A 14,157-nucleotide genomic window follows, 5' to 3' on the forward strand; every position below is an offset into this window, starting at 1 on the left:
GTTGCCAGTGGTCTTAATAAGAGTGCTTTCATTGGAGCAAAAACTTGATTGGTGTGAATTCAAGAAAGAACAGAAAAAATTATTTGGGAATAGTGACTATTGCACAGGCCAGTATTTTAAGGAGTTTTGTGTAAAGGTAAAGAAAGAAATGGGGCTATACCTATAGAGGAAACTGGGAGGTCAAAAGAGGGTTTTTTTTAGTAAGATGGGATAATAGCATCCTGGAATTTCCTTAGCTGAGAGTGGAGAGGTTTTATCCATAGTAGCAGAAATCAGATATAGGAAGATGGGTGGGTGTGGAGGTGGGAATTTGTGGTGCATTTCTTCTGATTCCTTCATTTTCTCAGGAAAGTAGGAAGCAAGGCCAGTAACTGAGAGAAAAGATCGATGAGGATGTTTGAAGAGAGTAGAAAAAGCATGAGATAGTTGAGAAAGTAGATCATGAATGGACCAGGGAAGTATGGTCCAGTTGAAGGTGGTAGTCATAAATTTAATGAGGTTAGTCAGTAAGATGATGTGTTTTTCTCCAATCATATCTAACTGTATAGATGCAGGTGAGGAGAAGGCAAAGAAGTGAATATAACTACATTTGTGGTTTAGCCCAACAAGTATGTTAAAGCAAGAGAGGGACAGGAAATGAGGGATATTTGCAAGGGAATAATGACTGAATGACCATGGAATTTTAAGATGGATAATGAGTGAAAAGAGGCCATGAAAATGATGAGGGATGGTGAAACACTTGTAGATCAACAGACGGGAGGTCCTGATGGGGGGTCAAAGTGCTGATGGAGTTGAAGTATTGATGGAGGTAGCGTATTGGAAGGGTAGAAGATGGTGGTCAGAGTGGGAGAGTCGAAACTGGAAAATGGAAGTAAATTATGTTCCCAAGATCACACAATAGTATGCTACAAATCCGGGATTTGAACGAAGTCTCTCTTCTCCCAGAGTCCACCCAGCAGTACCCTGAGGGCAGAGTGAGAGTTGCATCAGCTCAGAGAGTCACATTGGCTTTTGTGGTATCTTTCATGCAAATGAAAACCCAGAGCTTTCTAAGGGCAACTATTTATAGCACCTCACAGGCCTGCCATGCAACATTTCTCCTCCCTTTCTCCTCCCTTCCACTTCTTACAGAAATACCAACTAGTTCAAAGGGGCTCTTGGCTGGTTCCGTGGTGAACATATGCTTGCTGATGACAGGAAACAGACAAGGCCAGCTAATGTGAAAATATGGGGGTCCCTTATGAGTTGGGAGTTTAAATACCAGTTTCTGGTGTTTGTGCCTGTGTCGTTTTCTCCATGAAACTGATCCTTATCTTTCCAGCTCCATATCTCCCCTGGGGGTGCTTGCTAAGGGCACCCACCCTCTTCAGATATTAACCATCCTCTAACAGCAAAACCATGATGGGTTTCGTGTGGTGTCAGATGTGGGGCAGAGTTAAACACGAAACAGACACCAAGGCACATTGAGATCCTGAGGCAGACTGACGGCAGCCCAGGAATGCAGAGATTGAGGCCCGGTTTCCTATGTGAATGCTGACATATGAAGGTTAACTCTAAACTTCCTGACTGTTGTCTGATCACAGCAGGGTGTCATGTATTCTCCCTCTAACTCTCTCTCTCTCTCTCTCTCACACACACACACACACACACACACACACACACACACACACACATGCATACACCAGAAAACCTGGAAGAGTGTGCTCAGGCATTTTGAAAGCTGTGTGTCTGGAGGCCACATACCGTGAATTTCAAAAGTAGTGAAAAAGGATATAATCTCTAAATATACATATACCCACTCTTTCAGATTCTTTTCCCATACAGATTATTAGAGAATATTGATAAGAGTTCCCTGTGCTATACAGTAGGTCCTTATTAGTTATCTATTTCATATACAGTAGTGTGTATGTGTCAATCCCAATCTCCCAGTTTATCCCTCTCCTCCCCTTTCCCCCTGTTAACCATAAGTTTGTTTTCTACATCTGTGACTCTATTTCTGTTTTCACTTTGCTGTACAGCAGAAACTACCACAACATTTTAAATCAACTCTACTCCAATAAAAATTTAAAAATATGAACACTGTAAAAAATATGTATATATAATCTCTAGTCCTCAGAGATGACAATAATCATTTAGATGAGAATGATCAAAGAAACAACAGGATTTACTGCTATTGTGAATTTGGGATATTTCGGAGTTGTGGCCTTTCAAATGATCCCATAATCTGGCAAAGGCTCCCTCTCTCCCCTGGGGGCCTCAGAGAAGAAGGCCTGTGTCTGCCGCAGCCTCCCCGGTGTGGGTGCGCCCTCAGTGAGAGACGCAGCTTCCCCCTCGAGGACGCAGAGAAGCTTGGCTTCTGTCCAAGAGGAATTTTATACCTCATTTATTTCATAGAAAAACATGACTCAACCAGAGATGCTGGATTTATCTAGAAACGGAGTAGCAGAAAGAATAGTGCTGGTGTGTGTGTGCACATGTGCGCCTTGTGAGGTGGGGAGAGCAGGGAGCCAGGGTCCCGCGGGGGAGATTCCTGAGAATTAGGTGTGATTGACAGTGATAATGAAATAGAATACAAGGGTGGGGTTGGCAGGGAGTTCTAGAAGCATCTAATCCAGTCTTTTCATTTATAAGGGGGAAAAACCGAGTTTGTAGAACGGAAGTGATTTGCCCACGTTTAAGGCTTTTGGCTCAATAGTGACATTTTATCTTTAGAAGCAATCCAGCCAAGATAAGTCAAGGAGAGGGCTGGCCCCAGGGGAAATTATAGTTCATAATAAGAATCTGACAATAATAATCATTTATCGAGTAACCTATACCCTTGGTGCTATACTTAGGTGCTTTATATACATATTCATATCATTTAACCCTCTCAATAACCATATGAAGAAGGAAATGTTTTTTCATTTTATAAATGAGAAAACTGAGGCTCTGAAGTGTAAGTCACGTGCTTCAGCACATCCTGCTAAGAGATGGCAAGATGGGATTTGAACCCAGGTCTGTCTAGTCCCAGAACCAAACTCCTGTTTTCCACCTCCCTTGTTCCTGTTCTTTTGCTCTTTTTCATTATTCTGGGTCATAATCTTTTTTCCTCTCCATGCTAGCCTGAATCTCCTCCTGCAATATCACAGCCAGACCCAGCCTTCAGATGGCAACTCATACACCAGAAGCTTTCAATCTCTTCTCTACCTTCCTCCAAAACGCCGTGTCTGTGTTCTCTCTCTCTCTCTCTCTCCCCACCGCCCTCTTTCTCAGACATACGTACATACACACACACACACACACACACACACACCTCTTTGAATTAGAAGAAAACTTCAAATACCCCTACCCAATGCCTTAGTTATGATAAGAATTCTATCTACACCATCTTTAAAAAATATATATATATATATATATTTATTTATTTTTGGCTGCGTTGGGCCTTCGTTGCTGCGTGCAGGCTTTCTCTAGTTGTGGCGACCGGGGCCTACTCTTCGTTGTGGTGCACGGGCTTCTCATTGTGGTGGCTTCTCTTGTTGTGGAGCACAGGCTCTAGGTGCATGGGCTTCAGTAGTTGTGGCACACAGGCTCAGTAGTTGTGGCACATGGGCTTAGTTGCTCCGTGGCATGTGGGATCTTCCTGGACCAGGGCTCGAACCCACATCCCCTGCATTGGCAGGCAGATTCTTAACCACTGCGCCACCAGGGAAGTCTGTCTCTACACCATCTTGAGGAATCCTACCTCTGTCTGAAACCCTCAGTGACAGAAGGACTATGAAGTGCCCACACCATATTTGAGTAACTCTGATGGCTAGAAAGTGATTCTTTGCAGAGCGTCTTCATATAATATCTGTTTCTTAGTTTTGATCCCTTTTTCTAGAGTTGAGTTTCATCCCTCTTCTACATTACATTCCTTCCAATACTACTTACCACCATACCTCTAATGACCAGCCTATAGCCTGGCACTTGACAGCTTCTTACAAAATGCTTTTGGATAAACTTCTCAGTGGTGGCACCAAGGGGGTAGTTGGGGGTCTTAAACTCTCCCATAAGCTCTATCAACTCTCCTCTCCAAGTCACTCCAAATAAGTTTTTTAAAATGTGAGCTTGTTATGTATTGATAAATACAGCTTCAAAGCAAATTCCCTAATACCACCTCACCTAGATTGTCATCCCAAAGACCCCCATATATAGAATGCTAGAACTGGCCCCATCCCTCTTATGGGTGTTCCTTCCTTCTTGCTAAATAATGTTGGTGGGTTTGAGATAATACATACCAATGCACTGAAGTGCTGACTCTGGCACTTAATAGCTCTATGACATCTTGAGCCAATTTCTTAACCTCACTAGAGCCTCCTTTTTCTCATCTGTAAAAGGGAATAAGAATATCTACATCCTATTGTAGTTTTGATGATTTGTTATAATGTATGTATGTAGCACTCAATAAATAAGCAGTCATAAGAAGTATCCATACTATAAAATATAGGTTCAGTGGTAATTTGGCATTATCTCTCAAGGAACATATTGTCATTTGAACAGGGACCTATGGTGTTCACAATGATTTCCTTAGATAACGACTCTAACTAAGGCCATTATAGTCATAATGATAGTCAGTGGAAGTGATGGCGTTGGTTATGGTTCTTAGGGACAGCTCTCGTTTTACACTACATTGGGACTGACCACCCCTGGAATTTTCTATGAACCTCAGAGTCACAACCAGTGTGGTCTACATAATGGCGAGCTGCTCCTCCACAGAGGCTACCAGCTTTGTACCTTCCTGGGCAATGAGTCGTACTCCCATCAGGAAGGCTGCCCCAGTATATCCACAGCAGCTTTATCAAAAGGAGACCCCTCCACACTGGGCTAAGCAGAAAGAAGAGCTTACACAGGAAGCATCCTTTTCTTATATGTGCACAGCATTCTTATTCTAGAGGTTCTTGTTCAGTGACGTACCAAACCAGCACACCCTGAATCAGGCGGCAGGGTGGAGGGAGATATGTAGCTTGAGAAATTTGTCGTGGAGATTCTGATATGTTCTCTCACCACAGCCGCCTACACATAACCCCTCCCCCTACACACAGTGGCACTCTCATCTTCCACACCCACTTGAGAATCACTGTCCTAGTTGCTTTGCATAGTACCTTTCTAAATGTACACACTCTTGTTGAGTAATTATCCAAAATAATCATCAACCATTTCATCAATGTGGATAGACTTTTTAGGGTTCTTGCTGAGTAATTGAATCTGAATGTAATGAGTATGTATTTAAATAATTTTCTGTACTTTCTAGTTTAAATCCACTAAGATCACATTAGGAAGGATTCCCCAAAGAGAAAATCAATTTGGCAAAAGCCTTCAAAGCAGAGAGTCAATACCCAGCATTATGGCTACTCAGGGCTTGAAATGGAATTAGGTCTAACCTCATTTGTCACCCCATCAAGACGGCTTCAAACTCAGGAAGACATACTGGACTTTAAAAATGCCTTCTTAGACACTTAATATTCAAGGAATTAGCTCTTTCCCATCCTGTCTTACCTGTTTATATATCTCATTATCTCCAGAATGTCCTTTTATTAGTCCCCATCCCAGTTCCAATTGATAAGCTGAGACAAAGAGACAGGGAAAGAAGGAAGGAGAGTAGAAAGGGAGGAGGGAAGAAAGAGAGGAAGAAAGGAATGAAAAGATGGAGAGAATATGCAGTTGTTGCACACTTAGTATCCACTAAGCAGCAAAGAATGAGTCATAGGACTCAGCAAACATCTTCTATGAGAAGCCAGATACTGTTCAAGTGTTGATGATGTCAAAAAGGGATCCTTCAGGAGATTATGTCAGTTTCTGTTGGGTAACTGAGTGCCACCAGCTGTCATACCAGCAGGATTAGATCAATTATTGATTGAAACTCCATGTAAATAATTACATAATTTATAATTTTGTGCTGTTCTAGTTCAAAGTCACTGTAAACACATCACAGAGTTTGAGGAGGATTCTCACCAAAGGAAACATCAATATGACTAAAGCACTCACGTGCACTAGGCTCATGTTTGAGTCACATCCAATTCTCATATGACTCACCATTGTTAGCAATAAACCACGAATGTGACCTACTCACATCTGGATTCTGACCATGGGCTAACTATGGAAAGTGCTTACACGTCCTGCTCTGGAATAAATAAGAATAAGGGGACCAAAGCCCAGGTAGACTTCAAAAGACACTCTATACTCACAACTCTCTTGCTTTGGGAGGTTTGATTGAGCCAACTTTTTTACCTGACAGTGAGCAAAAGCTAATTTGGGGAACTTTTGGAGTTGGTTCAAAGGATGAGCAGTTCTCAAGAGGAAGAGAAACTCTGTGTTGCTGGTTAGCAAATATCAAGTGCCCCATCTGTTCTGTGAGACAAAATCATCACTGTACCCATCATTTCGTGTTAGCCTCAGAAGCATGATATGGCTGCTGCTGCTGCCGCCGCCCTGCACATATCCTCTTGGGCCTTTCATTTCGGTGCCTATGGCACTAATTTCCAATTTTTGACATCTGCTTCTCTTTGCCTGAGGGTTTTCTCTGACCTCCAGGCATGATCTGCCCATAGGAATGGCAAATTGGGAAATGCTGAGGATTCACTGCTTCTGGAAGCAACCATCAATCAATAACTTATGGGAATGACTGGTCTCTTGTCTCTTGGGTGGGGTAACTCCAACACTCATACTTCACACTGTCTTTCAGACACAAGAATGATTAAACTCCTTCCCACAGCAGTTACCTAATTGATAGTGCATTCTTTATTGGTTACCTTCTCTTCAAATCACTTCTCCACTATACTGCCACTGTTTCTTGGGATCACCTCCCAAATAAATTACTCATACTTAAGTCCTTATCTCCAGGTCTACTTCTGAAGGATCCCAGACTAAGTCACAGGTCATCTTTTCTCACCACGGTTTTTTTTTTTTTTTTTTTATCACCTTGGTAGAACCAGAAGCTTAAATAATCGAAGTTCTCTTTATCCTTGATTATAAACTAGTGTTGAAAATCCAAACACCCACAGAGATGAGGCAAGTTACATAAACAGGAGAAGAGAGCTGGGTAGAAATTATGCTAACCAGATGGTACATACTCCATCTCAAACGGCCAGCTGCTCTTCAGCCCCAGCCAATTGTTGCCATGTGGAAAAGTAGGCCCAATGTGGCCACATCAAGTTTTTCATGAGATTCCAGAAATCCATATTTTTGTGTAGAATCTCTTTATATGTAAATGTTGGCCACAAATTCAGATGCTTTCATAACATTGGACTAGCCAAATAAAACACATCTGTGAGCTATATTTGACCCAGGGACCACCAGTTTTCAATCACTATTGTAGAAATACAGCCTTTAGCTGGAAATTCATAGTTAACATTTAAAGTAACAAGAGCTGCTGCTCTTAAAATGGATTTTCACAACCATTGTCACATTTCTTCTAGCAGGTCTTATTCTCACCCCATCCCTACATGGTTGTATCCAGCAGTGCATATCTGCTCAAAAAACAAAAGAGACCCAAGTGGAAGGAGAAAGCTAATTATGGACTTGGCATCAGATTGTGGTCTGGCTTAATATGACATTCTCAGAGCCAACTGGAAAGGAAACCACCACCCAAATCCATCACGACATGTGCTATCACAGTAAGTTTAAATTGGGTGGAAATGTTGTGAGTTTAATAAAATAGAACTGCTGAGATGTACATATATATCTGGGTTTAGCTGATAGCTCTTTCAAGGGCATTGTGATGTCAAATATGTTTGGCAGGTTCAATTCTCTTAACACCCACATTTGCACTGTTCTTAAGACAGGGGATGATTGAAAGCATATGTGCTAACAGTAACTATGCATAATGTGTGAAATTAAGGAAAATGTAGAGGTTTCACTCTGACTTTCATGGTCCTAAGCTAAGCTAGCCCTTTCTAGCTGTGTGGGGGAAGAGGAGCAGAGGGTTTCATCATTTTTCCTTCCTTTTCTTCTTCTTTTTTTAATTTCAGGAAACAACTTGAGCTTTTAGCTTTAAAGCTTTTAGCTTTCCTTTTATTTTGACATTTAGGAACCAAAGTGCATAAATAATAAGAGCTGGGACCCTGGAATCCCATCTCCTCCAGTAAGAAAAATCAGTAACCAGTGGTGCTTTTACTTCTATGTGTCAACTAGTCACCAACTGAGAAAATGGAAAACAATGACATACTACTGATTTAAAAGAAAATAACTTTATTTTGAGAAAAAAAGACTGTTATTAAAATAATTGAGCAATACTCTCCAAAAGTGTCAGTCAACGAAGAGTAGGAAAGACCGAGGGACTGTCACTGATTGGAGAATACTAAGGAGACAAGACAACTAATGTAATGTGAGATCCTGGATGAGATCATGGAATTAGAAATGGATCTTAATGAAAAAAGCTGGTGAAATTTTATTTAAGTCTAGTTTAGTTACCAGTATTGTACTGAGACTAATAACTTAATTTCGATAATTGTACTATGGTTATATAAGGCTTTAATGTAAGAAGAAGCTGAGTGAAGGATATATTGGAACTCTATGTATTATTTTTGTACTTCTCCTATTAATCTAAAACTATCTCAAGGAGATCAACCATGAAGGCAGAGTAAGAGGACATGGCACTCACCTTCCGCCAACAAAGACATAAAAAATACATCTACGAGTGGAGTAATTCTCACTGCAAACAAACTGGAAACTGGCAGAGGGACTCCTGTACAACAAAGGCTGTAAGAAAGATACACATATAATCAGGTAGGAAGGAGAAAGAGTGATCAGGTCAGGACCTGTGCCCCTGGGAGGGGATTCAGAGGAAAAGGGAGATTACACGGGCAGACACCCAGGCTGGGGAGTAAGTGGTGAGAGCCACAGATTGGGTACCCCAGCTCTGGGGTGTTATGTGGGAGAAGACGAGCCCCCCTGGCTGGTTGGAGCACAGCTAGGAGTAACAGGAGGGCTGTGGGAAGCCTGGATACCACTTGTGAGGAGCATGCATGTGCTGGGCCACCCCCCAAGGCAGGGCAGCGAGAGGTCTGCTCTAGCAGATGGCAGATTTCCTGTGACCACCTCAGTGTGCACGCCAGCCCTAGCCGAACGAATGCTCCAGCCCCACTTACTTCATGTCACAGTGCAGCACTGGACCTGTGGTGGCCATGACCAGGGGGGAAACTAGACCCTGGATGCAGAGATTACCTAGTCCCCAGGAAAAGCCTGGGTGGGGCAGTGGTCCTTGTTGGCAGTTACTCAAGCAGCACATCAGAAACAGCCCAGATCTCTGATGGAGCCCGCTCCACCACAGCTCAGCCCCCAATGCACATTGAGAGTCCAAGCAGCCCTGACTGCCCTGCAGCATGACTCCATAATAGGGCAGGGGTGGCAGAGGCTTGGGGGGAGTGATTGGCTGTGAGGGACAAAGGAGACTTGCACAGGAGTCTGCATCTGAGCAGAGCAAGGGAAACAATTGCTGGCACCTGCACAGGCAGTGTGCACTGGAAACAGCTAAGACCTCTGTCTGTGGCTGACACAAGCTGAGAGCCTGCACAGGGCACACTTGCTTCAGCACTCCCCCCACTGCTGAAGCAAGGGTCCTGGTGCAGGGAGAGGGGAAAGCACAAACTTAAAGGGAACAGAGCCATCTGGGGCCCAACCCTCAGAGCTGCTACTCCAGCAACTTGGAAATTAAATCCCACCCCTGATAAGGCAATTATGGTCACTGAGCAGAGGGAAGTCCCACCCCACAGCCAGCTCCAGCAGTAGCCCCTCCATCTCCAGGCCCACTCTCGACCCAAGTGATAGCTGCCAGCACACTCTGAGGAAAAACATGACTTTCATCCATGTCAAATCCGGCTCTCCCACCAAAGGCATTGGGCACATGCAGTCTGTGTAGGAATGTTCCCACAAAAAGAACACCACTTTAAGAGCATAATAGGTAACTTTTCCACCTAAATTCACAGAGACAGAGAAAGTTAAGCAAAATGAAAAGGCAGAGGAACTGGTCTCAATTTAAAAAGCAAGAGAAGAACCCTGAAAAAATAAATATGAAACAGAAGTAAACAACTTACCAGATAAAGAATTCAAAACGTTGTTAATAAAATGTTAACTGAATTAGAGAAAAGAATAGATATACACAGTGAAAATTTTAACGAGGAACTAGAAAATATAAAAAAGACCCAATCAGACATGAAGAATTCAATAGCTAAGATAAAAACACATTAGAAGGAATGAATAGCAGACTGGGTGTTACAGAAGAATGTATAAGTGATCTAGAAGATAGAATAATGGAAATCACCCAATCAGAAAAACAAAAACAAAAACAAAAACAAATTTAAAAAAAGAAAACAATTTAAAAGATATTTGGGATAACATGAAGTGTACCAACGTTCACATTATAGGAGTCCCAGGAGGAGAAGAGAGAGGGAAGGGGACCAAAAATGTACTTGAGGAAATTGTGGCTGAAAACTAGACAAACCTGAAGAAGGAAACAGATATCTAGGTAAAAGAAGCACAGAGGGTCCCAAACAAGATGAGTCCAAACAAACACACACCAAGACATATCACAACTAAAATGGCAAAAGTTAAAGATACGTAGAGAATTCTAAAGCCAGCAAGAGGAGAACAGTCATATACAAGGGAATCCCCATAAGGCTATCAACTGACTTCTCTGCAGAAACTTTGTAGGCCAGAAGGGAGTGGTATGGTATACCTAAAGTGTGGAAAGGGAAAAAACTGCAACCTAGGATACTCTACCCAGCAAGACTATCATTTAGAATAGCAGGAGAGATAAAGGATTCTCAGACAAGCAAAAACTAAAAGAGTTCATCAATACTAAACCTACCCTGAAATAAATGTTAAAGAGTCTTCTCTAAGTGGAAAAGAAGTAAGAATCTATAGGAAAGGGAAAGTCCCACTAGGAAAAGCAAATATATAGTATGGACTGAGGATCAACAACTTAAGTAAGCCAGTATGACGATTAAAAGAAAAAATTATAAAAACAACTATGTAGTAAAAAGTTAAGAGATAAACATGAAGATTAAAATATGACATCAAAAATACAAAATGTGGGAGAGGCAAGTAAAAAATGTAGATCTTTTAGAATCTGTTTGAACTTAAATGACTACCAGTATAAAACAAGCAGATATAGTTGTAAGTCAAGATGTATGGGTGCCATGGTAACAGCAACTCAAAAATCTACAATAGATACACAAAACCTAAAAAGAAAGGAACACAAGCATACTACTAAAGAAAATCATCAAACCACAAGGGAAGGAACAAAAAGAAAAAGATATGAGCAGAGAACTACAAAAAAAGAAAAGAAAACAAGTGATAAAATGTCAATAAGTACATACTTATTAATAATTACTTTAAATGTCACTGGACTAAATGCTTCAGTCAAAAGACATAGGGTGGGATTGGATTAAAAAACCAAGATTCTGCTATATACTGTCTACAAGAGACACACTTCAGAACTAAAGACACAAACAGAATGAAAGTGAGGGGATAGAAAAAGATATTTCATGAAAATGGAAATGATAAGAAAGCAGGGGTAGCAATACTCATATCAGACAAAATAGGCTTTAAAACCAAGGCTATAACAAGAGGCAAAGAAGGGTATTTTATAATGATAAAGGGATCAATATAAGAAGAGGATATTATATTTGCTAACATATATGCACCCAATACAGGAGAACCTAAATATACAAAACAAATATGAACAGACAAAAAGGGAGAAATTGACAGTAATACAGTAATAGTAGGGGACTTTAACACCACACTGACATCAATGAACAGATCATCCACACAGAAAATCATTAAGACAACAGTGGTCTCAAATGACAAAAGAGACCAGTTGAACTTAGTAGATATCTACAGGACATTCCATCCAAAGACAGGAGAATACACAGTCTTTTCAAATGTACATGGAATATTATGCAGGATACATCACATGCTCAGCCACAAAATAATTCTCAACAAGTTTAAGAGGATAGAAATTATATCAAGCATTTTTTTCTGACCTCAATGGTATGAAACTAGAAATCAATTACAGAAAGAAAAAATAGAGAAAGAACAAACATGTGCTACTAAACATGCTACTAAAAAACATGTTACTAAAAAACCAATGGGTCAATAAAGGAATCAAAGAGAAAATCAGAAAGTATCTCAAGACAAATGAAAATGGAAACACAATACTCTAAAATTTATGGGACACAGCAAAAGCAGTTCTAAGATGGAAGTTTATAGCAATACAGCCTTCCTAAAAAACAAGAAAATCTCAAACAAACAACCTAACCTACCACCTAAAAGAATTAGGAAAAAAAAAGAGCAAAGCCATAAATCAGCAGAAGGAAGGAAATAATAAAGATTATAGAGGAAATAAATAAAATAGAGAATAAAAAAACAATAGAAGGTGGGAGGAGCGGCAGCAGCCAGGCAGCCCAGTTTCGTGAAGGCTCTCGGCGTGCAGCAGCCCACAGGCACCTGGCACGTGCCCACCCCACCACCACGATGCCCAAGAGGAAGGTCAGCTCTGCCGAGGGGGTGGTGAAGGAGGAGCCCAAGAGGAGATTGGCGAGGTTGTCAGCTAAACCGGCTCCTGCGAAAGTGGAAACAAAGCCAAAAAAGGCAGCAGGAAAAGATAAATCTTCAGACAAAAAAGTGCAAACAAAACGGAAAAGGGGAGCAAAGGGAAAACAGGCTGAAGTGGCTAACCAATAGACTAAAGAAGACTGACCTGCAGAAAATGGAGAAACTAAAAACGAGGAGAGCCCAGCTTCTGATGAAGCAGGAGAGAAAGAAGCCAAGTCTGATGAATATCACACACCCGGTCCTATCAGTGGTCCCTGTCTCCCTTCTTGTACAATCCAGAGGAATATTTTTATCAACTATTTTGTAAATGCAAGTTTTTTAGTAGCTCTAGAAACATTTTGAAAAAGGAGGGAATCCCACCTCATCCCATTTTTTAAGTGTAAATGCTTTTTTTAAAGAGGTGAAATCACTTGCTGGTTGTTTATTTTTTGGTACAACCAGAAAATAGTGGGATATTCAATATGGGAGGCTTTGATTGTCTTGGGTGTCAGCTTAACATTCCACAGATGGAGGGTAGCTTTTATGTCCTATAATACAAAGCATACTAAATGGCAGTTTGGAGTCAGTTGTGCATTTAATGTCTTAAACACTTTAAATTACTTCTCTTCCCATGTTGTTTTTGATAGGATTGTTTCCTAAAGCAAACCACTCACTCCTTGATCTTGGCTCTCCTGGGCAGAATTTTGTGCACTCTGTAACATCTTTGGTCATGGTAGTCCAGTTCTTCTAGTAACTGTTAATGTGCTGTGAACGAATGATAATTTGAGTATGTAGTGTACATGATAGTAAGTTGTGAATTAGTGAGACTTACAATGTAACAGCATATCAATATTTGAAGATATTGGTACTTGATATCCTGTGAAGGAAAATTTGCTTCCAAATTTTAAGCTGGAAAGTCACTGGAATAACTGTTCAGAAAAGAATCACAACTACATGATTTTTTAGATTTTTGGTATGTATGTTGAGAATTGTGTACAAATTGAAATGTCTGTGTACTGATCCTCAAAACAACCAATAAAATCTCAATTATGAAAGAATTTCTTGAAGCACACACACAAAAAAACAATAGAAAAGATCAATGAAACCAAGAGCTATTTTTTGAAAAGATAAACAAAATTGATAAACTTTTAGCCAGGCTCAACAAGAAGAAAAGACAGAGGACCCAAATAAACAAAATAAAAAATGAAAGAAGAGAAATAACAACCAATATCACATAAATACAAAAACTCATAAGGGAATACTATGAACAGTTATATGACAACAAATTGGACAACCTAGAGGAAATGGACAAATTTCTAGAAATATACAACCTGCCAAGACTGAATCAGGAAGAAACAGATAATTTGAACAGAACAATCACTAGTAGTGAAATTGAATTATTTGTAATAAAACGAAACAAAACAAAAATCTCCCAGCAAAAAAAGTTCAGAACCAAAGAGCTTCACAGGCGAGTTCTACCAAACATATAAAGAAGAGCTAATTCTTATCCTTCTCAAACTATTCCAAGAAATTGACAGGATGGAACACTCCCAGATTTATTCTACAAGGCCACAATTACCCTGATACCAAATCCAAACAAAGACACTA

The 14,157-nt window shown here is 40.6% G+C and overlaps 1 pseudogene; it reads left to right on the top strand.

Annotated features, from left to right (window-relative positions):
- The first annotated feature begins 12,489 nt into the window (after window positions 1-12,489).
- LOC103004008 (non-histone chromosomal protein HMG-14-like) lies at window positions 12,490-12,912 on the top strand (annotated as a pseudogene).
- Window positions 12,913-14,157: the final 1,245 nt, after the last annotated feature.

This window comes from Balaenoptera acutorostrata, chromosome 9, assembly GCF_949987535.1.
Source record: "Balaenoptera acutorostrata chromosome 9, mBalAcu1.1, whole genome shotgun sequence".
Lineage (NCBI taxonomy): Eukaryota > Metazoa > Chordata > Mammalia > Artiodactyla > Balaenopteridae > Balaenoptera > Balaenoptera acutorostrata.